Source organism: Mytilus edulis, chromosome 3 (genome assembly GCF_963676685.1).
Source record: "Mytilus edulis chromosome 3, xbMytEdul2.2, whole genome shotgun sequence".
Classification (NCBI taxonomy): Eukaryota; Metazoa; Mollusca; class Bivalvia; order Mytilida; family Mytilidae; genus Mytilus; species Mytilus edulis.
In genome coordinates this window covers 60,645,608-60,652,495 of record NC_092346.1, presented here as the reverse complement: position 1 = coordinate 60,652,495, position 6,888 = coordinate 60,645,608, and the positions used below count along the sequence as shown (strand labels likewise).

The 6,888-nt window shown below is 33.0% G+C and overlaps 1 long non-coding RNA gene across 1 annotated transcript; it reads right to left on the bottom strand.

Moving 5' to 3' along the window:
* Positions 1-490: 490 nt before the first annotated feature.
* LOC139516995 (uncharacterized) lies at positions 491-6,455 on the bottom strand. The gene is made up of 2 exons (XR_011663068.1): positions 6,340-6,455; positions 491-839 (listed from the first exon to the last, which is right to left on the bottom strand). It is a non-coding gene; the product is annotated as an uncharacterized lncRNA (long non-coding RNA).
* Between the last annotated feature and the right edge of the window lie 433 nt (positions 6,456-6,888).

Below are 6,888 nucleotides of genomic sequence, written 5' to 3'. Positions count from 1 at the left end.
TTCAGATTTCATAAATAAAAAGAAAATTTCTTCAAACATTTTTTTGAGAGGATTAATATTCAACAGCATAGTGAATTGCTCAAAGGCAAACAAAATATTTTAAGTTCATTAGACCACATTCATTCTGTGTCAGAAACCTATGCTGTGTCAACTATTTAATCACAATCCAAATTTAGAGCTGAATCCAGCTTAAATGTTGTGTCCATACTTGCCCCAACTGTTCAGGGTTCAACCTCTGCGGTCGTATATAGCTGCGCCCTGTGGAGCATCTGGTTAGTTATTATCTTGATTATTATTAATGATAAAGATAAACTGTAAAGTAAGATCTACAAAAAAGTTTATATGACCAAAATTGTCAATCGACCTCTTAAGGAGTTACTGCCCTTTAAAGACATTTTTTTTCTGAATTTGTTCATCTAGATGCTTGCTTTAAGACTGCTGAATCAATTTCAGCAAAACTTAGGCTGAATGAGTTTCAGAATATCTAGTATAGATTTTGTATTTTATTTCCTTGTACGTCAAGAAACATAGCCACTATGACACAAATGGATCATAGGGGGTAAAATGCATTTTATTCGCTTTTGAAGAAAATATGACAGATACAAAGAACATTTAAATGGAATTTTTAAGACACTCATTAATATGTATTGAAAAGCAAAAAATAACAGGTGAGCGATTCAGGCTCTTGAGAGCCTTTTGTTCTTTCAAACCATAGTACCAACTTTAACCAACTTTATACTGAATGATTCTTAGGATATCTACCACTGGACTCTCAGGTATCTTTGTATCAAGTTTGTGCTTTTGCTCCTGTTGCTTATCAACCAACATGGCCACCATTGCTAAAAAGAGAACATAAGGGTTAAATACATGTTCTTATGTGATATAATAGAAAGAGAAAAATAAGACTGGTAAACAAGTTAAAAATGCCCAGCTCAACCAACTGGTACTTTTTATTTCACCAAAAATATCACTGAGACAACTCTCTTTATGAGCTATTGCCCTTAAATCGTGCTCTTTTGACAAATTGTAATGTGTTTGCTTTTTGTCTTGTAAAATTTAGTAGATATATAGTGAAAAATAATAGCAAAACAAGATCTATATAAAAATCTAACTTTCAAACCATTTATGAACTCGTCAGTTGATCCCTTAAAAGAGTTATTCCCCTGAAATTGGGATTTTTTACCAATTTTATGGTAATTGCTAATTATCTTGAAAAGAATTATTGATAGACTAGCTGAAAACAGCCAAAATGATCAGCAATTCAAGATAAAAAAAAACATGGCTGAAACAATTAATCAGCAGAAGTCCTATGGTTATCAGCCTGACTATTCATCCTCAACAAATTGTCTACAATCTCTAACATTCAAACCTCTTGGAGTTTAGTCAGGAAACTTATTTAAAATTAGTCATCCTATGCAAATTCACAAAAGTGCTTTCTGTTTTCTTAGTTTTTATTTTGCTGTGGTTTTGGTTTTAAATTTGGCATAATTATCCACCACTACGAGAAAGTGTGCCTTGTACAAGTAAGAAAACAGTACAGTGAAAGTTATGGTCAAAAACTTGGATCAACTTAGCCGTACCTGTGTTTATGTTCACCAATTTTTTCCAGCTGTCTATCTTTAAAACCCTTTGAAGTTTAGGGATGAATAAGTGTTGCAAAAGAAAATGTGTATCTTCCCTGTGTATATGTTAAATGATGTTTAAACCAAATAACTCGGATAACTTCTTATTTTGCAATACAATCTAATTGATTACTCCAGCAGAGCCCACAATCACTATCCCGACTGCATAGGAGTTCTCAACATGAAAGGATGATTTAAAAAATATTTTTTTTAGAAAAACAAAGGATATATATAGTTTATCCTTGACATAGGATCAGTACATGCACAGCAAAAAACACACAAAAAGAAAAGGAACGATACTTGCTTATTTATATCTGGAAAATACAAAATTTTGAAACCATTCATTGTCACTTAACCCTGACCTCATTTTTCATGCGAATTTTGCATGATGAGATCAAATCCTCTTCAACCGACAATATTTGGTCTGCTAATCGGGTATTATAAATCTCTATCCTTATGATATCATACTGCATTAACATCATTTTAAGAATTGATTTGTAAAGTGGAAAGGTGTTACAGGTTATTTGACTTAGTAAGTTTGTTAAAAAGGTCAAAGATATATTACATTTGTGTATGTGGAATTTTACAAGGAGAATGGATTCGTAAAGTCTATTATACAAATCCTTGCAAGGAGCGAAATGTGTAAAGTGAGTTGACTTATTTACGTGCACCAGTCACAGGCACTTGTGTCAGAAAAAAATCCTATATATAAAGGTATATATAGGGGGGGGGATCGGAGGCAAGTGCCTGTGGCAACAGTGAAGAGATGAAGTTCATGATAAGGTCTTTGACAACGAGAATTTGCCCATCTTTTATATGATATAATATTGCCAAAACTTAATTTTCACGATCGACCTCAAGTGAAGGAATAATTTGGCGCTGGGTGTTAAGCAAACAACAACCGCTTTTTCACGAACCAAATTACTCGGCAATTGAATAAGATCGTTACTTGTACGAAAACAATATTAATACTCGGAGTCTTCGACTTGTTGAAGAAGGCTATTACCCGCCAATAGACCACTTTCGAGTTCATCCGTCACCGGAAAAAACTCGTCAATTATGCACGCCTTTATGACGTCATTTACCAGATAGAGGGGGTCGCCTGTATCCCTGCACTATTTACGTTCATCAAGCGTGTTAGTGATCGTCTTTGTGCAGGATAAACTAAAAATAATGGTTGCTCTGTAGGTACTTACTGACAATTCCCTAATGACAGCAGTGTTGATTGTCAATTTTGAGAATTCAATTTGCCGAATAATTCGTATAATATAGAATTATAGTTTTCCAACCACTCGCTCAACATTGGAAGGGAAGTGACGACGCCCCAAAACGCACAAATGACGGTGATAAAAGCGCGTATAATTGACGAGTTTTTTCCGGTGACGGATGAACTCGAAAGTGGTCTATTGAAGGGGGGTCTCATTGGGGGTTCCGATCCCGGATCCCGCTTACCGTTTTGTCAGATTCCCGTATCCCGCTTACACTATGTACGTCAGCAATTCTGATTTTTTTGTCATTTCCCGGGTCCCGCTAGACCTCATTTCCCGTTTTCACGACACAATAATTTGTCTTTCCCGTGTCACGCTTACCAAAAATCGGCAATCCCGCGTCACGCTTAGACCCCAATGAGACCCACTTGAAGGTGTCTTCGTGTCTATGGTTCCCTGATAAATTTTGGCAATTAGTTAACAGTCACGCAATGGGAAAACATCTCAAAGCTTTGTTTTTTAAATTTTAATGCTTACATTAGGAAGAATCTATTGATTGTTTGAATCTTTGTAAATTTCCGACAGGTCAGGTCCTAAATTTAGTGCATTTACCAAATGCAATTAAACCCTAGAAAAAATTGTTTTGATATTTGTAAATTTCGTAAATGTTGTCTTGAATTCGGTTCACTGAGTTCAAGATGTCATTCGACCTTAGAGAACGAGATCGAGGTTATGAATTTCCGAAGCTAAGATTGTCTTAAATTTAGGACAAGTGCAAGCCTGTGGATATTTTTAATTATACAACAAAGATAAACTGTATTAACAAATTCCTTTCCAATAGTTTTCGTTTTAACATATTTTTATTTGTAGTTACATTTAACAAAAAGGATCAGACACAAGTTATTGTACTTAGATGGTCCTCTCCTTAGTATAATATGTTATACCAATACCAGAGACATATATATGTCTCTCGTTATTCTATATAAGTATAACGACATGCAACAACAACATTGAATAATAATTAGATTTGTACCAATATTTTTAGAAAAAGAAAGTTCACAATTTCCCAAATAAAATAAACAACAGTCCTACGTCAAAAAGCTTTTTCATTGACAAACTAAACTACATAAGTTCAAAAAAAGAAAGCAAAAAGTCTTTCTTAAGGTCAATACGACTTCTTTATCAAGGACTTATTCTGAATAAGAGATTAATTTTCGCTTTCCCAAAATATAACCTGGCATCCTTACCCAATCTAATACTACGTCTACTTTTTGTCGAGCAGTGAGCCAACCCTTGAAGGCTATCCAAAAGTACCATTATGGTGTTTGTGAACAGGACTGTGTTAGTTGGACCATGTAGGCACATGTATAACACGAGAAAATTAATGGCCAAATACAGCTATGATATAATAATTTGTTATGATATATGTAAGATTTTTATCTGCTTGTAATTCGTTCAGTTAAAAAAATAAGAAAATAAGAAAATTTCACCCCCGAAGACGGATATCTTGCTTCGAACTCGTTAAAAGGTAGTAAATTATCGGAAGATGGTATAAAATTTAGTACAAGTTGAAGAAAATATGGGTTTTTTTCTGTAATTTTTTTTTTCAAGGTTAACTCATTTAAATTACTAAAAATGATTCATCGAAAATAGACTGTTCGGGTGATTAAACATTTTGAAAAAAATATATGACCCTTGGTTAATGAACTTTGAAATTATTGAAAAATATCCAAAGTAACAAAATATAAACATCAGGTTTCAACTCCAAATGATAAAATCTGGGTTTTTTTTTATTTAAAAGTTGTGAAGATATTTAAGATGTTCTGGTATAATGCACTTCAAAAGAGAAGAAAATTATTCCATTGAAGTCAGCTGTTCAAAAAGATCGCGCGGCTTTTCGACGAATTGTCATAAATTTAGAACAAGTTGAACTATCATGTGACACAATGTAATTCAATTTTTAAGAACATTTTAATGTTTGCAATTAACCAACGGCAAATCCTTCTGTGAGTTACGAAAATTTTTCTGTAGCATACAGGAATATGAAAAAGAGGTATGTTGTAAAGGCCAAAAAAGACCGGCACAGGACATGTTACAGGTTAAACTATTTTTTTAGATCTCAATCCTACGATACGACCAAAATACATGTAGAGGAAAAACATAATCTTCAACAATGGACAGGAATACATTGTGTCAAACTTAAATCAAGTAGGGTCTAAAAATAAACGTTGTAAATGAATTAAACAGAAACTACCTAAGATCGGACATTCCAAAATAGGAACATTTAAATAAAACAAATACGTGACTAGGAGTTGGCACAAGAACATGTTACAGAGTTAAAATATTTATTTTAGATCTCAACCGTCCCCTTTCTTAAGAGATGTCGTGCAATGCCTAACCTAACAACAACATTTCGATATAAGAAATCATAAGATAATGCGTCAAACTTTAAATGAATGAGAGAATTAAAAATATACCAGACAGTCACACAGTGGTTGAAATATGAGAACTTTTAGCAGTTGAAATATGAGAACTTTTAGCAGTTGAAATCAGATGTTCCGGTAAACTTCCTATATTGATATATTGGTATTTTGGTATTTTGGTATATTGGTATACAGACGAGTAAAACAATTTGCCACCAAATTTCATTGTCATTTTTATGGGAGGTTAACATTGGATCAGATTTTGTTCTCAGAATTGCTCAACCAACTTTAAACAATAGCCATCAAAAAATAAAAAATGAAAATATCAGTATAAAAACGTTAAAAATTGAATAAGAATGCGAAGTCATATGTTATAGGACTAATCAAAACCAAGATGGCCGCTTACCAAAATGGCACCTTCAACCTGTTCCTGACTACCAACTGCAGAAAACATATTAAACGCTCACCAAACGCCCTCGGGTACCTAGCCGACCGTGCGATGGATGTAGTAAATCTAGTCAAAGTCGTTAAATACTTCCATCATCACGGAAGGAGGGACGAGCGATATGACATACATGCATACCGAAGCACTTACCACTAGTTGGATCCTATCCGAAGAAACAACACCTCTGTTACAGTGTTGTATAATCAGAGCCTACGATAAGTTAGTTTGCAATCATAAAAAAAAAACAGAATTTGCTGCATTCTAAGCGCTTTCTTGCATTACTCCTCATATCTGAGTTTGGTATACATGCCTTTACTAGTTTGTAAATGTTATACTGACATAATTAGCTTCTTGTATTAGTGACATTTTAATGAACTCTCTTTTTTAAGTTCAAATTGAAGAGAAATAATATTTAATCTGTTTTATGGATGTTTTGATCTGTTCAAGTATCAAAGTGTGCAACTTTACAATTAAACTAACTAAAAGGCTTCCTTATTCTTTTGATTAAAAATAAAAGACGAGGCAATTTGCGGAGCTATTCACTACTACATATTTTGGTTAACTCAGTCTCAAAATTGTTCCAGAAATGTTTTTAATTGCTTTATTCATACTTATCCTATGTTTTGATGACATATACTCACTTTTATTGAACATTGAAATTCACCTGAATAAATAATTCGACACTTGATTAAAGAAATATCATATATTGTAAAATAATATTTTCTTGTTAGCTTATGTAACTTGTCCAGAAACAAGCACAGTTTTAACGCTATTAATTATTTTGACAAGAAAATATTTCCTGTTTAATAAGTACAGATCACCGATTACATATATGCATTGTTTTGTTCGATTAACCGAAAACTGAAAAAAGAAATCCGGTCATATTTTTTTTGGTGCATTTATCGTTCGAATAAAACTGTTGTCCGAATATTTTTTTTAACTTTCTGGTTATTATTAGGGAGTGCAGTATGGTATATTTTTATTATAAGCAAGCATTGGAGTTGTTATATATTTAAACTTTTATTCCGAATTATGAAACTTGTTTACTACTAGTATTACATATTGTAAAACAAGAGCTGTAATAGTCAGATCTGAAAATTTTTACTGCTCTCAAGAAAAGCATGTCGATCAGTAATACATTAATTGAATTATGATCACTGAAATTGAAGATATCGGAAGTAAACATAATG